We start from the raw sequence: 23,510 nt of genomic DNA, 5'->3' as shown, positions 1-23,510 counted from the left end.
ACTTGCTTTTAGTTTCACTGGTTTTGTCTATTGTTTTATTAGTCTCTATTTCACTTATTTCTGCTCTGATCTTTATGATATCTTTCCTCCTACTAACTTTGGCTTTTATTTGTTGTTTTTTCTCTAGTTGCTTTGGGAGTAAGGTTAGGTGTTTATTTATGATTTTTCTTGTTTCCTGAGGTAAGCTTGTATCTGTATAAACTGCCCTCTTAGAACTGCTTTTGCTGTGTCCCATCGGTTTTTGATTGTCATGTTTTCATTTTCATTTTTCTCTAGGTATTTTTTGATTACCTTTTTGATTTCTTCAGTGATCCATTGGTTGTTTAGTAGCACATTGTTTAGCCTCCACGTGTTTGTGTTTTTTGCAGTTTTTTTTTCTTGTAGTTGATTTCTATTCTCATAGCATTGTGGTCAGAAAAGATGTTTGATATGATTTCAATATTCTTAAATTTACTGAAGCTTGCTTTGTGGCCCAGCATGTGTTCTATCCTGGAGAATGTTCCATGTGTGCTTGAAAAGAATGTGTATTCTGCTGCTTTCAGATGGATGTTCTATTAATAGGAATTAAATCCATCTGGTCTAGTGTGTCACATAAGGCCTGTGTTTCCTTATTGATTTTCTGTCTGAATGATCTGTCCATTGATATATTTGGGGTGTTAAAGTCGCCCACTATTATTGTGTTACTGTAGATTTCTCCTTTTATATCTACCATTTGCCTTATATATTGAGGTTCTCCTGTGTTGGGTCCATATATATTTACAATTGTTTTCTGTTCTTCTTGGATTGATCTCTTGATCATTATGTAGTGTTCTTCTTTGTCTCTTGTAACAGTCTTTATGTTAAAGTCTATTTTGTCTGATGAGCATTGGTACTCCAGCTTTCTTTTAATTTCCATATGCATGGAATATCATTTTCCATCCTCTTACTTTCAATCTGTGTGTGTCTCTAGATCTGAAGAGGGTCCCTTGTAGACAGCATATATATGGGTCTTGTTTTTGTATTCATTCAGCCAGTCTACATCTTTTGGTGGGAGCATTTAATCCATTTACATTTAAGGTAATTATCGATATGTACGTTCTTATTGCCATTTTTTAAATTGTTTTGGATTTGTTTTTGTAGGTCTGTTTTCTTCCTTTTCTGATTTGTTCTCTTCTTTTGTGATTTGATATCTTTCTTTAGTGTTGTGTTTGGATTACGTTTTCTTTTTTGTGTGTATATCTGTTATAGATTTTCAGTTTGCAGTTCCATGAGGTTTTGTATATACATACATATATATATATATATGACGTTTTAAGTTGCTGATCTCTTAATTTCACATGCGTTCCTAATATTTTGCATTTGTACTCTCCTTCTCTCATGATTACTGGTTTCGGTATCATATTTGTGTGTGGATGATTTCCTACCTTTACTGTATGTTTGCCTTTACCAATGAGCATTCCCATTTCATAATTTTCTTGTTTTCTTGTTTCTAGTTGTGGCCTTTTCTTTTCTGCCTAGAGAAGTTCCTTTAGCCTTTAGAAGTTCCTTTATTTGTTGTAAACCTGGTTTAGTGCTGCTGAATTCTTTTACAAGTCTCTAAAATTTTTGGGTTCTCTGTTGAATGTGAATGAGAGCCTTGCTGAGTAGAGTATTCTTGGTTGTAGTTTTTTTCCCTTTTATCATGTAAACATATCATGCCACTCCCTTCTGACCTGCAGACTTTCTGCTGAAAAATCAGCTTATATTCTTATGGAGGTTCCTTTGTGTGGTATTTTTTGCTTTTCCCTGGTTGCTTTTAATATTTTCTCTTTGTCTTTCAGTATTGTCAATTTGATTACTATGTGTCTCAGCATGTTTCTCCTTGGGTTAATCCTGTATGGGACTCTCTGCACTTCCTGGACTTGGTTGAATATTTCCTTTCCCATGTTAGGGAAGTTTTCAGCTATTATCTCTTCAAATATTTTCTCAGGCCCCTTCTCTCTCTCTTTTCCTTCTGGGACCTCTATAATGCTATTGTTTGGGTGTTTGTCATTGTCCCAGATGTCACTTAAACTGTCCTTATTTATTTTCATTCTTTTTTTCTGTATTCTTTTCCATAGCTCTGACTTCCACCACTCTGTCTTCCAGCTCATTTATCCTTTCTTCTGCTTCATTTATTCTCCTATTGCCTATCTCCATGTCACTTAGTTGTTTTTTGAGGTTTTATCTTAATCCTTCATCTGGAACCTATTCCTCTGACGTCTCATTTTGTCTAAGTTTCTATTTGTATTTTCATGTATGTGGAGGTTTAGTTATGTTTCTTGGCTTTGGAGAAGTGGCCTTCTGTAGGGGATAACCTATGTGTTCCAGCAGTACACTCTTCTCTCATCACCCATGGGCCAGGGACCTGCTTGCCCTAGTGTAGGTTCTGACCTGTGTTTGCAGACTCAGTTCCTCAGGCTCTGGGATAGTAGTTTTCTTGCTTCTGGTGTCTGCCCCTTGCTGTGTGAGGCTAGTCTAGAGACTTGTGCAGGCTTCCTTGTGGGAGGGGCTTGTGCTTGCCCACTGGTGGGTGGAGCTGGGTGTTGGCCTTCTGGTGGGCAGGACTGTGTATATGGGCATGTAGAGGTGGATGTGGGCTCAGGAAGCCTTTAGGTAACATGTCTGTTGATAGGTGGCACTGTGTTCCCATTCTGTTGGTTGTTTGGCCTGAGGCATCCTAGCACTGGAGCCTACAGGCTGTTGGTTGGGGCCACTTCTTGGTGTTAATGACCCAATGAAAATGTTAGCCTTCAGAAGAGTACTTCCAGATATGTTCATCACCAGCTTTTATGTCCACAAAGAAAGCCACAACTACCCCTCCCACTGCCTTCTCAAGAGACTCTCCAAGACCTGCAGGTAGGTCTGGCCCAGGTTCTTATGAAGTCACTGCTTTTGCCCTGGTTCCTGGAACACACAAGACCCTGTGTGCACCATCCAAGAGTGGAGTCATTTTTTCCCCCCCAGTTCTGTGAAGCTCCTGTGCTCAAGTCCCTCTGGCCTTCAAAGCCAAATTCTCTTGGGCTTCCTCTCCTGATGCCAGATCCCAGACTGGGAAAACTGACGTGAGGCTCAGAACTCTCACTCCCGTGGGTGAACTTCTGCTGTATAATTATTCTCCAGTTTGTGGGTCTCCCACTGTGGGGCATGGGGTTTTTTTATATCATGAGTGTGCCCTTTCTACAATCTCCTTGTGATTTCTTCTTTGTCTTTGAATGTAGAATATCTTTTTTGTAGGTTCCAATCCTTTTTTTTAATAGGGAACTTTAAAAAAAATATTTATTTATTTTTATTTTTGGCTGCATTGGGTCTTTGTTGCAGCATGCGGGATTTCTCAGTGAGGCGTGTGGGCTCTTCATTGCAGCACATGGGCTTCTCTCTACTTGTGGTGCACAGGTATCTCTCTAGTTGTGGTGTGCAGGCTCCAGAGCACACGGGCTCAGTAGTTGCAACACGTGGGCTCTCTAGTTGTGGTGTGTGGGCTTAGTTGCCCTGCGGTAGGTGGGATCTTATTTCCCCAACCAGGGATTGAACCCACGTCCCCTACATTGGAAGGAGGATTCTTAACCACTGGACTACCAGGGAAGTCCCAGTTCCAGTCGTTCTTATTGATGGCTGTTCAGCAGGTAGTTGTGATTTTGGTGTTCTTATGGGAGAAGGTGTGTTCAAGGTCATTCTACTCCACCATCTTGCCCCACTCCATCTTTTTCCCGATTGTGGAAAAACCTGTGTGGCTCGGTGGGTGGGGGTGAACGATGGTCCTACAGATGGCTCTCCCTTTTATTACTTTAAATATATCATGCCACTCTCTTCTGGGTTGCAGAGTGTCTGCTGAAAAATCAGCTGATAGCCTTATGGGAGTTCCTTGTATTGATATTTTATTTGTTGCTTTTGCTTTGCTCCTCTTAGTATATTCTCCTTATCTTTATTTTTTGTCATTTTGATTACAATGTGTCTTGGTGTGTTCCTCTTTCAGTTAATCCTGTATGGGACTCTGTACTTCCTGGGCTTGGGTGCCTTTTTCCTTTCCCAGGTTAGGGAAGTTTTCACCTGTTATCTCTTCAAATGTTTTCTTGAGCCCCTTCTCTCGCTATTCTCCTTTTCGGACCCATAAAATGTGAATATTATTGTGCTTCATGTTGTCCAAGATGCCTCTTAAATGGTCCTAATTTCTTTTTATTCTTTCTTTTTTCTGTTCAACGTCAGTGATTCCACTACTTTGTCTTCCAGGTCACTGATCTGTTCTTCTGAATCATTTAGTCTACTATTGATTCCTTCTAGTGTAGTTTTCATTTCATTTACTGTGTTCTTCATCTCTGTGTGGTTGTTCTTTATATTTTTTAACTTTTTGTTAAAAACTTCTAGCTTCTCACTCTGTGCATCCATTCTTTCCCTGAATTCTTTGATCATCTTTACAATCACTACCCTGAACTCTTTCTTGGGTAGATTTCCTATCTCCACTTCACTTAGTTCTTCTTCTGGGGATTGATCTTGTTCCTTCATCTGGAACAAATTCTGCTGCCACCTCATTTTTTCTAAGTTTCTAAATGTATTTTTATGTATGTGGTAGGTTAGTTACATTTTTCAACCTTGGATATGTGGCCTTCTCTATGAGGCATCCTATTCATCCCAGCAGTGCACTCCCCTGCTGTCATCCAAGCTATGAGGGCTGCATGAGTCCTTCTGTTGTGGAAGGCTGACTATGTGGGTGTTCTGGTAGGCTTGGTTAGCCCTGAGTCTGGTTGGTTGCCAGGCCCTGCCTTGTGTTGATGCTATTGGCTGTTGTTTAGCAGAGCCTGGTCATGAGGTGGTGGTTGCCAAATACTAGTGTTCCTGGGGTTAGTGCTGGTTTACTGGTGGGCAGAGTCAGGGTCCTGAAGACTCTGTGTCTGTTGCCCACTCACTGGCAGGTGTAGCTAGATCCTGGTGTTAGTGTCAGCAAGCAGAGCTAATTCCTGGAGTCTGGGTGCAGGGACCAGGGATCCCAGAGCTTGTTTCAGATCATTGGATGGAGAGGGCTGGCTCTTGACACAGTTGGCTATGGGATCTGTGGTGTCCCGAAGGTTGCATTGGCCTCCTAGTGGGCAGGGCTAGGGCCCAGCTTGTCCCAGGGTAGGATTTGGCCTAGATTGTGTGATTATAGTTTTCTTGCTTCTGGTGTCTGCTCCCTGGTGGGTGAGGGTGGTCTAGGGGCTTGTGCAGGCTTCCTGTTGGGAGGGGCCAGTGCCTGTTCACTGGTAGTGGAGCTGGGTCTTGGCCCTCTGGTAGGGTGGGCTGTGGGTAGGATTGTGTCTAGAAGCAGCTGTGGGTTCTTTAGTCTTTAGGCAGCCTGTTTGCTTATGGGTGGGGCTGTGTCCCCGCCCAGTAAGTTGTTTTGCCTGAGGTATCCCAACACTAAAGCCTACCAGCTGTTGAGTGGTGCCTGGTATTGACACTAATGAGCCAATATTGCAGCAACCAGGAGTGTTCATGCAGTTTAGTGTTCCACAATATGTCTGCCATCAGTGTCTATGTCCCCAGGGTGAGCTGCATATCCCCCCCCAGGAGACTCTCAAAGACCAGCAGGTAGGTCTGGCCCAGGTTCCTACCAAATTACTGCTCTTGTCCTGGGTCCCAGTGCATGTGAGATTTTTGTGTGTGCCCTTTAAGAGTGAAGTTTCTATTTCTGCTAGTCCTGTGGGGTTTCTGCAATTAAGCCATGCTGGCCTTCAAAGCCAAATGCTCTGAGAGTTTGTCTTCCCATTGCCAGACTCCCAGGCTGGGGACCTTGATGTGGGTCTCAGAACTTACTCCTTTGGGAGAACCTCTGAGATATTATTTTCCAGTTTGTGGGTTGTCCACCTGGCGGGTATGGGATTTTATTATATTGCAAGTCTGCTCCTCCTACCCATCTTGTTGTGGTTCCTTCTTTATGTCTTTAGTGGTAGAAGTTATTTTCTGGTAAGTTCCAGGTTTTTTCATCAGTTGTTCTACAGATAGTTGTGATTTTGGTGTGTTCTTGAGAGGAAGTGAGCTCAGGGTCTTTCTACTCTGCCATCTTCCAAATTTGTTGAAATAATGATTTTGAATTCATTTATAGGTAACTTGCATATCCCTATTTCTTTTGTGCCAGTCATTGGAAAATTATTGTGTTCCAGTGGTGGCATAACGTTTCCTTGCATTTTTGAATTTCTGATAGCTTTGCCTTGATAACTGCTCATTTGAAGGAGCAGTCATCTCTTCCAGCCTTTTTGGACTGTCTTTTGTGGAGAAAGACTTTCACTTGAGGGCAGCTGTGAGGGCGCTGGCTGGATGGGGTGCAGTGTCTGGGTCGCAGCAGCATAGTCTCTGTGCAGCTCCATCTTCTGAGGTGAACATTGGCAAAGACTGTGGGGGTCTTCCATGGCCCAGACTGTAGAGGTCCTGCAGCAATAGTGGCAAGTGAGCTATTGGGGTCCTCAGAGACAAAGGCTGCTGGGATTCTCAGTTTGCCCATAGGAGTAAGGTCAAGCTAATTGGGAATTCTCTTGGTGCCAGGTCTGATGAGTTAGCACACAGAACAGGAGTGCAATGAGAGTCCTGAGATCAGGGTCACATAGAACTCCCACAATGCCTGTGTCCTGGGGCACAGGTACATTTGCTGTGGCAGTGGTGCCTGAGGTGAGCCTGTATGAAGATCTCCCGTGGAACCATGGTCTGCATCTTAAGTCTTGCTACAGTGACTTGCACCAAGTGTGGAACAGAGCAGTGGCGTGGACTCTGGGATGAAAGGGGGCAGTGGTGCCCTGGGCCCAGGGGGCAGGATGCAGTGGCAGCATGGCCTGGGGACAGTGGGTTAAAGTTCCACCTCTGCTCTGAGGGGACATTTGCAGAACAACAACAGAATGTCCTTATTCTTGGTCCACTAAAGCTGCATGTTGGGACCCAGGGACATGATGCAGAGTAGCAGTAGCTCTTTCCAAGCAACAGCAGGTCAAAGTCACAACCTGGAACTGAAGGTTGGGCCTCAGAGCAGCGGCTGTGCAGCCTCAGCAATGACAGATCAAATCTGCAACCTGGGACTCAAGGGTGGGACTCAGAGCAGTGGCAGCTCCAGTAACATAGATGGCAAGGTGCTGTGGTGTCTCAATCCTTGAGAGCAGGGCACAGCAAAGATTAGAGTCTCTGAGAGTAGGTCTCACCACAGTAAGAACACCAGCCTCAGGAAGGAGATGTAGCAGTGGGGACTCTGGGGAGCTACATCAGCTGGGATCAACGTTGGTAAAGACTGTGGCAGTCCTCAGTAGCAAAGGCTGCAAACATCAACAGTGGTGAGGTTTGCTGGGGTTCTCTTGCTCTCCTTTCCCCCGTGAAGTATCTCCAAAGGGATCTCTCCTGGCACTAAACTGCTCTTGACTGGGGTGATGCAGATAAAATGCTTCCTATCATTTTCTATATGGTTGTCCTCAGTTTTTGAGCTCAGCAGAGTATTTGTTGGTTCTTCATTATACTCCAGAGTTTTCCCAGAGCTATTTTCATCGGTTTATAGTTTTTATTTATTGTTTTGTTGTTTTTGAGGAGATGAACATTGGGAACTCCTAGCCTTTTATCTTACTGATGTCACTCTAGGAGAATCAAGAAAAATTATCTGAGTCTCAGTAAGAGAACTCTGGCATTTGGACTTACCCTAGCCTTATCCTCTGTGACCTAGCTTGGTGTCAACCTTGAAGACAACAACTCATATTCCTGGTATATGTTCTTAGAACTGGAGGTGCCAGAACAGACTTTATTCTCAAAGAATTGTGGTTGTTACATTTAACCTATCTTACACATTCTTGAAGGCCCAGATCAGAGACTTGCCTTCATTTTGTGTAACTTGGAGCTCTACCAGGGCTTAGGCAGTTACCCAGGGGACATTCATCTAAAACATTTAAAGACAAATGTATTAGCTACTGCATCCTGGAAAAATTACAAGAGCTGAGGCAAACAATATAAAAAACAAAATTCTTTAGAGAAAAGGGTGGGGAATGAAACATTTTATGGAAAAAAAGGCTTTAAAAGGCTCCAATATATTAATGGAAATATAGAAGACAACAAGAATGTCCAGAGCCAGGTGTCTGCTCAGAAAAGACCTGCAAAGGCCCTAAGCTCTTCCCTATAGCTGACATTCAGTCTCCTAACAAGCATGAAGTGAAAATTATGAAAGAGTTGTAAAATGCCTAGCTGAATATTGAAGGTATATTTCAACACATACAAAGAGCCCACCTGCAAACACTGGGAGATTTATTTTTTGGTTTCATGCACTTAAGAAAATTGGTGCTGAATCATTGACTGATTTTTAAGCTAATGGAACATAAACTTCAGGGACCACAATGATAAACAGAATTTGCAAAAATAGTTCAGAAAATTTACCAAAGAACAACTACTACAGCATACATTAACAACAAACTCTGGGGAGGAGGTAAATTATAATTGAAAGAGTTGCCATACTATAATATCAAAATATTTACTTTTCAACAAAAAATTACAAGACATACAAAGAAAAAAAAATGTGTGGCCCATACATGAGAAAAAAGAAAGTAATAGAAACTGTTCTTGAGGAAGTTCAGACATTGGGCTTGCTAAATAAAAACTTTAAATCAACTATTTAAATATACAAAAGGAACTAAAGAAAACCATAAACAAACAACTAAGAGTAACCACAAAATGTTATCCCATTAAATAGAAAATATCAATAAAAATAGTAACTGTAAAAAGAAACAAAAAAGAAATTATGGAGCTGAAAAAAACCGTAACTCTAATTAAAAAATCAGTAGAGGGGTTCCATAGCAGATTTGAAGAGGCATAAAAAAAAATCAGCCAACATGAAGATAGGCCAATTGAGATAATCCTGTCTGAGGAGCTGAAAAAAAAAGAATGAATAAAAATGGACGGAGCCTAAGAGATTTCTGGGACACCATCAAGCATACCAACATACACATATTTGGAGTTGCAGAGGGAAAGAGAGAAAAAGGGGCAGAGAAAATATTTGAATAAATAATAGCCTAAATTTGTCAAATTTGATAAAACACATGAATCTACATATTCAAATAGTTCAATGGCCTCCAAGGAAGATAAACTCAAAGAGACTCAAATGAAACATACTTTGATCAAATTGTTGAAGGCCAAATACAAAGAGAGAATTTTAAAAGCAGCAAAAGAGATTTGACTCATCAAATATAATTAGTCCTCAATAAGATTAGGAGCCAACTTCTCTTCAGACATGGTGGAGGCCAGAAGGAAGTGGGATGACATATTAAAGTGCTGAAAGAAAAAAAATTGTCAAACAAAAATTCTATAGCTGTTTAAAAAAGTCATTCAAGAGGGGGATCAAGATGGTGGAGTAAGAGTAAGAGCTCAACTCCCACCAAAAACAAATAAAAAATACCTCTACATGAGGAACAATTATCATGGAAAATGGACTGGAACATGAAAGAAGAACTCCTATACAACCAAGGCTGCAAGAAAGATTTCCATATAACTGGGTAGGGCAGGGGAAAAAAAGCATCATGTCAGGACCTGTGTCCCTGGGAGGGATCTCAAATGAAAAGAAATATCACACAGGCAAAAACTCACCATGGTGTGTTGGGGGGAGCCACAGACTGGGCATCCCAGTCCTTGGGGTTAATGCAGAGGAGAAAAACCCCTGTAGTTGCTGGGAGAAGCACTGGGACAGATAGAAGGGCTGAGAAGACTAGATTCCACTGATGAGGAGTGAGCTGGTGCTGGCTTAGCAACAAACAGGGCAGAGAGAGCTCTGCACTGGTGGCTGTCACCTTGTAGCACTCCTCAATCAGAGATGGGGGAAAATACAGCCTGGATCAATCCATGTTACAGACTGGCAAGGGGTCTAAGGAAGCTGTGTTCTGAAAATACTTCATCTAGTGATGCAGAGAGAGTCAAGGGTCCTGGGGAGTGGTCCTGGTAAGGCAGTGGGGACCATTGTCAGCAATTCCTCAGGCAGTGCCACATAAGCAGCACAGATCTTTGACTTCAGCAACCCTGCTCAAGCCCTGGCAACCAACATTCCATGATCCCCACTTCCAGCTGAGTAAATGCTCTACTGCCACCCACATGACACCATACCTTGGTACTTGATCTGGGACATACAGGTCCGGAGAGAAGACTTGATTTAAGGAAGCAGAGGAGGCTGGGAGGCCTGGAGTGTAGTCCATAGCAGTCAATGTTGGCAGTAGCTCAATAAGCACCACAGAAGCAGCTCAGATCTCAGACAGCAGTGCAGCCACTACAATTCCTGCCACTACAATGCCCTGAATCCCAGCCCCAGCCTAGCAAAACCTCCAGCCCCCACCCATTCCATGCCACAGCATTGCACCATATCTGGGAGGCCCAGAACAGGGGGAGGGACACAACATTGGGCTGCATCTGAGTGGAGACATGGAGACCTACACAGGCAATGCATCAGACCTCTGTGAGCACACGAGCCTCACTTAACATCAGCACTCCCCTCTTTGGAGCAGCACATGCACTCAGAGGAAACAGAACCTGCTCAATCCCGACCCTCAGGGCTTCTGCTATAGCAACTGTGGAGCGGACCCCACCCCCACTGAGAGGGTGGAAACAGCCATGGAGCAAAGAGGAAGTCCTGCCTCATACCCTGCACAGACTTTAGATCGTCCAACACCAGCCACACTCCCTATCAAGGTGATAGTGTTCAGCACATCCTGAGGAAAGACATGGCTGGCGTCCACATCAAAACCAGCCTTCACACAAAGATATTGGACACATGCAGTCTACACAGGGACACTCGCACATGAAAACACGCCTGCAAGACCACAATAGATAACTGTTTCACCTAAATTCATTGAGGCAGAGAAAGTTTAGTAAAATAAAAAGACAGAGGAACGACCCCCAATTAAAAGAGCAAGAGGAAAACCCTGAGAGACTAAATAAAGAAACAGAGATCATCAGTCTACCAGACATTGAGTTCCAAAAAGAGGTGATAAAAATGTTAACTGAATTAAGAAAGATTACCAATATAAACACAGATCATTGTAACAAGACACTATTAACTATAAACATGACCCAATCAAAAATAGATAATTCAATTTCCGAGATAAAAAGTAATCTACAAGCAATGAATAGCTGATCAAAAGACACAGAAGAATGAATAAGTGATCAGGAAGGCAGAAAAAATGGAAATCACACAATCAAAAGAGCAGACAGAAAAACAAATGAAAAAAGCGTGAAAGCAAGATACAAGATCTACGGGATAATATAAAATGTTCCAGAAGGAGAAGAGAGAGAGAAGGGGATTAAAAATGTATTTGAAGAAATTATGGCTGAAAACTTCCCAAACCTAAAAGTCCTGAGGAAACAGATATTGAGGTACAGGAAGCACAGAGGGTCCCAAACAAAATGAAACCAAACAGACCCGCACCAAGACATATTATAATTAAAATGGCAAAAAGTTGAAGATAAAGAGAATATTCTAAATGCAGCAAGAGAAGTGCAAAGAGTCATATACAGGGGAACCTCTATAAGGCTATCAGCTTATTTCTCTGCAGAAAAGTTGCAGGACAGAAGGGTGTGGCATGATATATTCAAAGTCCTGAAAGGGAAAACCCTGCAACCTAGGATATTCTACCCAGGAAGATTTTCATTTAGAATAGAAGGAGAGATAAACAATTTCTCAGACAAGCAAAAACTAAAAGAAGTCATCAATAATAAACCTTCCCTAAAAGAAATGTTGAAGGGTCTTCTCTAAATGGAAAACAAGCTGGAATCTATAGAAAAGGGAAAATCCCAATAGGAAAGGCGAATATATAGTAAGGCTTGAAGATCACTTGAACAAGTCAGTACATAGATTAAAAAACAACAAAAAATTTGTAGGAGATATTATAACTACAAGAAACAGTAAAAGGATAAGCATGAAGATGTAAAATAGAACGTGAAAAACACAAAATGTAGGGGAGGGGTGTCAAAAGTGTGGATCATTTAGAATGTGTTTGAGATTAAGTGATTATTAGTTTAAAGCAAGTAGATATAGTTACAGGTCAACATACATAAACGCCATGGTAACCACAAACCAAAAACCTACAATAGATACACACAAACAAGAGAGAAAGGAACACAAGCATTCTACTCAAGAAAATCATCAAACCACATGGGAAGAAACTAAAAGAAGAAGAAAAGAACAGAGAAGAACTACAAAAACAAAACAAAACAGAAAACAAGTAACAAAACGGAAATACATTCATACCTGTCAGTAATCACCTTAAGTGTCAATGAACTAATGCTACATCAAAAGATATAGAGTGGCTGATTGGATAATAAAGCAAGACCTGCTAATTATGAGGCCTATAAGAGTTTTACTTCAGAGTGAAAAACACACACAGACTGAAAGTGAGGGGATGGAAAACGATATTTGATGCAAATGGAAATGAGAAGAAAGTGGGGGTAGCAATATTCATATCAGACAAAATAGACTTTAAAACAAATGATATAATGAAAGACAAAGAAGGACATTGTATAATGATGAAGGGATCAATAAAAAAGAGGATGTTACACTCGTTAACATACACACACCCAATACAGGAGCACCTAAATACATAAATCAAATGCTGACAGACATAAAGGGAGAAACTGACAATAAGACAATAATAGTAGGAGATTTTCATAGCCCATTGATGATATAGCAATGGACATATCATCCAGGCAGAAAATCAGTAGGGCAACAGAGGTCCTAAATGACACAACAGACCAGTTGGACTTAATTGCTATCTACAGGACACAACATCCAAAAAAAGCAGAATACACACTTTTCTCAAGTGCACATGGAACATTCTCCAGGGTAGAGAACATACTAGGTCACAAAACAAGCCTCAGCAAATTTAAGAGGAAAGAAATTATATCAAGCGTAATTTCCGAACACAACTGAATGAAACTAGAAATCAACTACAGAAAGAAAAATGGAAAAAGAACAAACACGTAGGGACTAAAAAAATGTTCTGCTACAAAACCAATGTAAACAATGAAATCAAACAAGAAATCAGAAAATACCTCAAGACAAACAAAAATGAAAACACATTATAAAACCTATGGGATGCAGAAAAGCAGTTCCAAGAGGGAACTTCTTAGGGACACAGGCTTTGCTCAAGAAACAAGTAACATCTCAACTAAACAACCTAACCTACCACCTTTAAAAGAATTAGGAAGAGAAGAACAAACAAAGCCCAAGGTCAGCAGAAGGAAAGGCATAATAAAGATCAGAGAAGAAATAAAATAGAAACCAAAAAACAATAGAAAAATCAATGAACCTAAGAGCTTTTTTAAGAAACATAAGCAAAATTGACAAAACTTTAGCCAGGCTCACCAAGAAGAAAAGAGAGGTCCCAAAAAACAAAATAAGAAATGAAAGCAGAGAAATAACAACCGATACCACAGAGAAACAAAAGAATCATAAGAAAATATTATGAACAGTATGTGACAAGAAAATTGGACAACCTAGAGAAATGGACACATTTCTAGAAACATTCAGCCTGCCAAGACTGAGTCAGAAAGATACAGACCATTTGAACAGACTGATCACTAGAAGTGAAATAGAATCTGTAATAAAAATAAATTCCCTGGAAACAAAAGTCCATGACCAGACAGCTTCACTGTGGAATTCTACCAAACTTATAATGGAAGAACTCACACTTATCCTTCTCAATCTATTCCAAAAAAAATGAAGAGGAGGGAACACTCCTAAATGCATTCTACAAGGCCACCATTACCCTGAAAATGAAACCAGAGAAAGACACTGCAAAAAAAAAAAAAAGAAAAAAGAAAAAAAGAAAGAAATTTACAAGCCAATATCTCTGAAGAATATAGATACAAAAATCCTCAACAAAATATTGGCAAACCCAAATCAACAATGGCTAAAAAGGATCATACACCATGGTCAAGTGGGATGTATCCCAGGGATGCAAGCATGGTTCAATATCCACAAATCGATCAATGTGATACATCACAGTAACAAAAGGAAGGATAAAAATCACATGATCATCTTAATAGATGCAGAAAAAGGATTGGAGAAAATTAAACATCATTCACATTAAAAACTCTCTTCCCACTGGTTATAGAGGGAACATATCTCAACATAATAAAGGCCACATACAACAAGCCCACAGCCAACTCAATACTCAATGGTGAAAAGCTGAAAGCCTTCCCGCTGGATTCAGGGACACAGCATGGATGCCCACTCTCACTGCTTCTCTTTAACACAGTATTGGAAGTCCGAGCCACAGCAGTCAAACAAGAATCAGAAATAAAAATGGTACAAACTGGAAGGCAAGAGAAAAAATTGTCATTATTTGCAGATGACATGATACTCTGTATATAGAAACCCTAAAGTTTCTACCCAAATATTTTAGAACTTATAAATTATTGAGCAAGGGTGCAGGATATAAGATTAGTATATAGAAATTGTTGCATTTATATACACTAATAATGAACTACCAGAAAGTGAAATTCAAAAATCACTTTTAAAATTGCATCGAAAAACATACTAGGAAGAACCTATGTTAAGTCCTATAAGTTGAAAACTATAAAACATTGATAAAAGAAATTGCAGATGAGTCATAGAAATGAAAAGATATCCTGTAATCTTGAGTTGGAAGAATCAGTATTATTTAAATGGCCATATTACCCAAATAAAGGTACAGATTTAATTCAATCCCTGTCAAAATACCCAGGACAGTTTTTACAGAACCAGAACAAATAATCCAAAAATTTATGTGGAACAGCAACAGCTCTCTAATTGCCAAAGCAATCCTGAGGAAAAGAGAACATTTTTTCTATAACACTCCCAGACTTCATGTGTTACTACAAAGCAACAGTAATCAAGTGTATGGTAGTGGCACAAAAACAAACACATAAATCAGTGGAACAGAATAGAGAGACCAGAAATAAACCCATGCACTTATAGGCAATTAATCTACACACAGAAGTCAAGAATATAGAATGGATAGAAGACAGTGTCTTCAATAAGTGGTGCTGGGAAACTAGATAGCCACATATAAAACAATGAATTTAGAATATTTCCTCACACCATAGTCAAAAATATACTCAAAATGGTTTAAAGTCCTAAATTTAAGACATAACAACATAAAATTCCTAGAAGAGAACAGAGGCAAAACTCTTTGACACAAATCGTAGTAATGTTTTCTTTGATCTGTCTCCAAAGGCAAAAGTCATAAAAGTAAAATTAAACAAATGGGGCCTAATTAAACTTAAAAGCTTTTGCACAGCAAGAAACCATCACCAAAATGAAACACAACCTACGGAACAGAAGAAAATACTTGCAAATGACAACACTGACAAGTGGTTAGTATCCAAAATATACAAACAGCTCATCCAACTCAATATCAAAGAAAACAAGTAGTCCAATATAAAAATGGCCCAAAACTTGAATAGACATTTTTCCAAAGACATACAGCTGGGCAACAGGCAAATGAAAAGTTGTTAAATATCACTAATTATTAGAAAAATGCAAATTACAACCACAGAGAGCTATCACTTCATGCTGGTTAGAATCGCTATGATCAGAAACACAAGAAATTACAAGTGTTGAAGAGGATGTGGAGGAAAGGGAGCCCTCACACACTGTGATGGGAATGTAAATAGTTGCAGGTGCTGTGGAAGACAGCATGGAAATTCCTCAAAAAATTAAAAATGCTACTACCATATGATCCAGCTTTCCACTCCTGGGTATTTAATGGAAGAATATAAGAACACTAATTCAAAAAGATATATGGACTTGTATGTTCATCACAGCATTATTTACAGTAGCCAAAATATGGAAATAACCTAAGTGTCCATTGACAGATGAATGGATAAAGATGATGTCATACACACACACACACACACACACACACACACACACACACACAATGGAATATTACTCAGCCATAAAAAAGATAAAATCTTGCCATTTGTGACAACATGGATGGACCTTAAGGATATTATGGTGAAAGAAATGTCAGATGGAGAAAGTAAAATACTGCATAATTTTACTCATATGTGGATCACTGAAAAAAATAATAAATGAACAAAATAAATCAAACAAAAACAGATACATAGATACAGAGAACAGTGTAGTGGTTGCTAGAGGGGAAGGAGCTTGGTGGAGGGCAAAATGGTTATAGGGGTCAACTCTATGGCCATGGATGGAAACCAATTTTTTTCATAGCTAGCACACTGTAATGTATACTTAAGTCAAAACATGATGTTGTACACGTGAAACATATAATATTATAAACCAATGTTACCTCAATAAAAAAATATAAGAATACAAAAATATCAGTAACCAACAATGTAAAATTTGCAGTGTCTGCACCCAATAAAATATTACATTTTAAGGGAGGGCTAAATTGGAAGATTGGGAATGACATATACACACTACTATCTTATTAGTTATAACTAATAAGAACTGATAATTTATAAGAACCTACAGAATAGCACAGGGAACTCTATTCAATACTCTGTAATGACCTATATGGGAATAGAATCTAAAAAAGAGTGGACATATGTGTATGTATAACTGACTCATTTTGCTGTATAGCAGAAAATAACACAACTTTGTAAATAAGCTATACTCTAATAAAAAAAAATAGGACTTCCCTGGTGGCACAGTGGTTGGGAATCCGCCTGCCAGTGCAGGGGACGTAGCTTCAATCCCTGGTCCAGGAAGATCCCACATGCTGTGGAGCAGCTAAGCCTGTGGGCCACAACTACTGAGCCTGCGCTCTAGAGCCTGTGAGCCACAACTACTGAGCCCACATGCCACAACTACTGAAGACTGCATGCCTAGAACCAGTGCTCTGCAGCAAGAGAAGCCACCACAATGAGAAGCTCCTGCACCACAATGAAGAGTAACCCCCACTCGCCGCAACTAGAGAAAGCCTGTGCACAGCAATGAAGACCCAATGCAGCCAAAAATAAAATTAATTAATTAATTATTTAAATTTAAAAAATAATTAAAATATTTTAGAAATTAAAAAAAATTATGTTTTTTAAAGAAGTGGAAAATGTGACTCATAATGAGAAAATTTAATTAGAAACAAACTTACACAGAAATTAGAGATTATAGTATTATTATATGAGGACATTAAAACACGTATAACTATATAATATATATTCAAGGTGCTAGGGAATATATTGAGCATGGTGAGTATTGAGTTTGAGGATGCCAAACGACTGAAGTCAATCTTCTAGAGATGAAAATAAAAACATCTGTGTTGAAAAATACACTGGAGGAAGTTACCAGCAGATCAGACTTAGCAGGAAAACATATTAGTGAACTTTAAGATACAGCAATACAAGCTATACAAAATGAAAAACAGAGTAAAAATACTTTAAAAAAAAGAGCAGTGTGTCACTTAGATGTGAGGTAACTTCAGACAGCCTAATATACATGTAACGGAGTCACAGGAGAGATTTGAAGGGAGTGAGTGTGGAACAGAAAAAAAAAAAACTATTTGAAGAAACAATGGCCAAAAGTTTTCCAAGTTTGATAAAACAATACAGCCATGGATCCAAGAAAAGCAATGAACCTCAAACACAAGAAACGTGAAGAAAACTACACTAAGTTCATCATCATCAAATTACTTAAAGCTAGAAATAAAAAGAAACTTAAAAATAGGCAAATAAAAAGACATGAAATACAAAAGAACAAACGATGATAGCAGGCTATTCATCAAAAATAATGTGATCCATAAAAATGTAGACAAACATTTTAAAAATACTATGTAAGCTAAAATAATTAATAAATGGGAGACCCATGCTATAAGAAATGTTGAAGGCATTCCTTCAAGTATAAGTAAAATACTTGATAGAAACCTGGATCTACCGAAATAAAGAACACCAGAAAGTGTAACTAAATGCATAAATATTTTATTTTTATTTAAACCTCTTTAAAAGATAATTATCTCTTTAAAGCAAAAATATTAAGTATTCTATAGTTTACAATATATATAAAACTAAATATAACAACAGTAGCACAAAGGCCTGGAGGGGAGAAATGGATGTATAATTTTGTAAGTGTTTTATACTATATGTGTATTGGTATGATATCACTTGAAGGTAGACTGTAACAGTTAAAGATGTATTATGTAAGCCCTAAATCAACCCATAAACAAACACATACACATACACAAAATAATTTTTTAGCTAATAGGCCCACAAATGAGGTAAAATGGAATCATAAAGAAAATATTCAGAGAACAAACTTTGAAACTGGGCCTCTACTGCTCACCATACACAAAAATTAACTCAAAATGTGTCATAAATCTAAATGTAAGAGCCAAATTTTAAAACTGTTAGATGGAAACATAGGAGTCAATTATTGTGATCCTGGCTCAGGGAATGGTTTCTTAGATAGGACATCAAAAGCATATACAAAAAAGAAAAGTTAGATAAATTGGGCTATATCAAAATTTAAAACTTTTGTCCTACAAATGATACCATCAAGAAAGTGAAAGAACAACTTAGAATGGGAGACTATGTTTGCAAGTTATATATCTTAAAAGGGTCTTATATCCAGACTATACAAAGAACACTTAGAACTCCACAACAAACAGACAAACAACCCAAATTAGTAATGGGCCAAAATTTTGAATAGATATTTCTCTAAGGAAGGCATACAATTGACTAACAAGCATATGAAAAGATGCTTAACATCATTATCCAGTAGGGAAATGAAAATCAAAACCACAATGAACTACCACCTCATGCCCACTAGGATAGCTATAATAATAAAAAAATAACAAGTGTTGACAAGAATTTTGAGAAATTAGAAACCTTGTCCATTGCTGGTGAGAATGTAAAATGGAGCAGCCACTGTGGAAGACAAATTGGAAGCTCCACAAAAAACTAAACATAAAATTACTCTATGATCCAGTACTTCCTTTAATAGGTATATATGCACACAAGAAAATTAAAATGAGGTGTTCAAAAAATGTATGCACATGTTCATAGCAGCATAATTCATAATAGCCATAAAATAGAAATAACCCAAATGTCCATTAACTAATGAATTGATAAATACAACGTGGTATACCCAAACAATGAAAAAATATTTGCAATAAAAAAGAAGCCAGTATTGATACAATCTATAACATAGATAAACCTTGAAAACATTATGCTGAGTGAAAGAATCTAGTCACAGAAGAAGACATTACATCATTCAATTTATAAAACATGTCCAGAATAGGCAAATCTATAGAAATAGAAAATAATTCATATCTGTCTAGGGTGGGGTAAGTGTGATAGTGGAAGAATGGGTAGTGACTGCTAATGAGTATGGGGTTTCTTTCTTTATAAAAACATAGAACTGTATATTTTATGTGGGTGAATTGTTATGGTATGTACATTGTATGTCAATAAAGCTCTTAAACTTTTTTTAGAAATAGAATGAACTACCAATGCATGCAGCTACATGTATGAATCTACAAGTAACAATGCTGAAAGAAATTAGATCAAAATGCACAGAGTGTTTGAATTCATTATTTATAAGATCTAGAAAATTAAATCTATTTTACAGTGACCAAAACCAGACCAGGTGTTGCCTGAGGACAGTAGAGGTAGGGATGAATTACAAAGTGATATAATAAAAATATTTGGGAATAATTACTATAGTCATTATCTTAATTTTGGTCTTTGTTTCTGGATATGTACATTATGCCAAAACTGGCCTATTTTTTAACCTAGTCACATCTTTCTTTGAGTATAAAGACAGTAGGCATACCACCTCAGCATGTACAAAAATCAAGAAGAATAATATCTTTGAGAAATTCCAAAAAGAAAAAAAAACTGCTTGGAGGTGAAATCAAGCTAAATATGATATACATAGGAATAAACTAAAGATTTGGGAAGTAATATATAAATGAATGGTGGTGAGCATTGAGTATATTTAAACTAAGACAAAAAAATGAAAATTAATATTTATAGCAATAAATTAAAATATTATAGAATGTGACAATGTAAAAATAATAATATAAATAACCCAAATTAGGAGATGGGTGAAAGGTGGTAATAGTAAATGTAAAAATGTTAATATTCTTGAGGGGTCTGGGCAAGATGGCGGAAGAGTAAGACGCAGAGATCACCTTCCTCCCCACAGATACATCAGAAATACATCTACACGTCGAACTGCTCCTATAGAGAACCCACAGAGTGCTGGCAGAAGACGTCAGACCTCCCAAAAGGCAAGAAACTCCCCATGTACCTGGGTAGGGCAAAAGCAAAAAGAAATAACAGGGACAAAAGAACAGGGATGGGACCTGCACCAGTGGGAGGGAGCTGTGAAGGAGGAAAGGTTTCCACACACTAGGAAGCCCCTTCGCGGGTGGAGACTGCCGGTGGCAGAGGGGGAAGCTTCGGAGCCAAGGAGGAGAGCGCAGCAACAGGGGTGCGGAGGGCAAAGCGGAGAGATTCCCGCACAGAGGATCGGTGCTGAGCAGCACTCACCAGCCCGAGAGGCTTGTCTGCTCACCCGCCGGGGCGGGCGGGGGCTGGGAGTGGAGGCTCGGGCTTCGGTCGGATCACAGGGAGAGGACTGGGGTTGGCGATGTGAACACAGCCTGAAGGGGTTAGCGCACCACAGCTAGCCGGGAGGGAGTCCGGGAAAAGGTCTGGAGCTGCCGAACAGGCAAGAGACTTTTTTTGCCTCTTTGTTTTGTGGTGCACGAGGAGAGGGGATTCAGAGTGCCACCTAAACGAGCTCCAGAGATGGGCGCGAGCTGCGACTATCAGCATGGACACCAGAGACGGGCATGAGACACTAAGGCTGCTGCTGCTGCAACAAGAAACCTGTGTGCGAGCACAGGTCACTATCCACACCACCCCTCCCGGGAGCCTGTGCAGCCCGCCACTGCCAGGGTCCCGTGATCCAGAGACAACTTCCCCGGGAGAATGCACGGCGCGACTAAGGCTGCTGCAACGTCACGCCGGCCTCTGCCGACGCAGGCTCGCCCCGCATCCGTACCCCTCCCTCGCCCCCGGCCTGAGTGAGCCAGAGCCCCCGAAGCAGCTGCTCCTTTAACCCTTTCCAGTCTGGGCGGAAACAGACGCCCTCAGGCGACCTACACGCAGAGGTGGGTCCAAATACAAAGCTGAACCCCAGGAGCTGTACAGACAAAGAAGAGAAAGGGAAATTTCTCCCAGCAGCCTCAGGAGCAGCGGATTAAAGCTCCACAATCAACTTGATGTACCTGCATCTGTTGAATACCTGAATAGACAACGAAACATTCCAAATTGAGGAGGTGGACTTCAGCAGCAAGATATACTATTTATTCCCCTTTTCCTCTTTTTGTGAGTGTATATGTGTATGCTTCTGTGAGAGATTTTGTGTGTATAGATTTGCTTTCACCATTTGTCCAAGGGTTCGGTCTGTCCGTTTTTTTTTTTTTACTTAAAAAAATTTTTTTTTCTTAATAAATTTTTTGTTAATAATTTTTTTCTTATTTTTTATTTTAAAAAATTAAAAAATTTTTTCTTAATAAATTTTTTCTTAATAATTATTTTATTATTTTTTATTTTAAAAAATTAAAAAAAAATTTTCTTCATAAATTTTTTCTGAATAATTTTTTTCTTATTTTTTATTTTAAAAATTAAAAAAAATTTTTTCTTAATAAATTTTTTCTTAATAATTATTTTCTTATTTTTTATTTTAAAAAATTAAAATTTTTTTCTTAAATTTTTTCTTAGTTTTTATTTTAAAAAATTAAAAAAAATTTTTTCTTAATAAATTATTTCTTAACTTTTTTCTTTTTATTTTAAAAAATTAAAAAATTTATTTTAAAAAATTAAAAAATATTTTTTCTTAATAAATTTTTCTTAATAATTTTTTTCTTATTTTTTATTGTAATAACTTTATTTTATTTTATATTACTTTATTTTATTTTATCCTCTTTCTTTCTTTCTACTCTTTCTCCCTTTTATTCTGAGCCGTGTGGATGAAAGGCTCTTGGTGCTCCAGCCAGGCATCAGGGCTGTGCCTCTGAGATGGAGAGCCAACTTCAGGACACTGGTCCACAAGAGACCTCCCAGCTCCACATAATACCAAATGGCAAAAATCTCACAGAGATCTCCATTTCGACACCAAGACCCAGCCTCAATCAATGACCAGCCAGCTACAGTGCTGGACAACCTATGCCAAACAACTAGCAAGACAGGAACACAGCCCCATCCATTAGTGGAGAGGCTGCCTAAAATCATAATAAGGCCACAGACACCCCAAAACACACCACCAGACGTGGACCTGCCCACCAGAAAGACAATATCAAGCCTCATCCACCAGAACACAGGCACTAGTCCCCTCGACCAGGAGGCCTACACAACCCACTGAACCAACCTTAGCCACTGGGGACAGATACCAAAAACAACGGGAACTACGAACCTGCAGCCTGAGAAAAGGAGACCCCAAACACAGTAAGATAAGCAAAATGAGAAGACAGAAAAACACACAGCAGATGAAGGAGCAAGGTAAAAACACACCAGACCTAACAAATGAAGAGGAAATAGGCAGTCTACCTGAAAAAGAATTCAGAATAATGATAGTAAAGATGATCCTAAATCTTGGAAATAGAATAGACAAAATGCAAGAAACATTTAACAAGGACGTAGAAGAACTAAAGAGGAACCAAGCAACAATGAAAAACACAATAAATGAAATTAAAAATACTCTAGACGGGATCAATGGCAGAATAACTGAGACAGAAGAACGGGTAAGTGACCTGGAAGATAAAATAGTGGAAATAACTACTGCAGAGCAGAATAAAGAAAAAAGAATGAAAAGAACTGAGGACAGTCTCAGAGACCTCTGGGACAACATTAAATGCACCAACATTCGAATTATAGGGGTCCCAGAAGAAGAAGAGAAAAAGAAAGGGACTGAGAAAATATTTGAAGAGATTATAGTTGAAAACTTCCCTAATATGGGAAAGGAAATAGTTAATCAAGTCCTGGAAGCACAGAGAGTCCCATACAGGATAAATCCAAGGAGAAACACGCCAAGACACAGATTAAGCAAACTATAAAAAATTAAATATACAGAAAACATATTAAAAGCAGCAAGGGAAAAACAACAAATAACACACAAGGGAATCCCCATAAGGTTAACAGCTGATCTTTCAGCAGAAACTCTGCAAGCCAGAAGGGAGTGGCAGGATATACTTAAAGTGATGAAGGAGAAAAACCTACAACCAAGATTACTTTACCCAGCAAGGATCTCTTTCAGATTTGATGGAGAAATTAAAACCTTTATAGACAAGCAAAAGCTGAGAGAGTTCAGCACCACCAAACCAGCTTTACAACAAATGCTAAAGGAACTTCTCCAGGCAAGAAACACAAGAGAAGGAAAACACCTACAATAACAAACCCAAACCATTAAAGTAAACGGCAATAGGAACATACATATCGATAATTACCTTAAATGTAAATGGATTAAATGCTCCCACCAAAAGACACAGACTGGCTGAATGGATACAAAAAGAAGACCTGTATATATGCTG

This window comes from Eubalaena glacialis, chromosome X (genome assembly GCF_028564815.1).
Source record: "Eubalaena glacialis isolate mEubGla1 chromosome X, mEubGla1.1.hap2.+ XY, whole genome shotgun sequence".
NCBI lineage: Eukaryota > Metazoa > Chordata > Mammalia > Artiodactyla > Balaenidae > Eubalaena > Eubalaena glacialis.
This window is presented reverse-complemented; position numbering follows the sequence as displayed.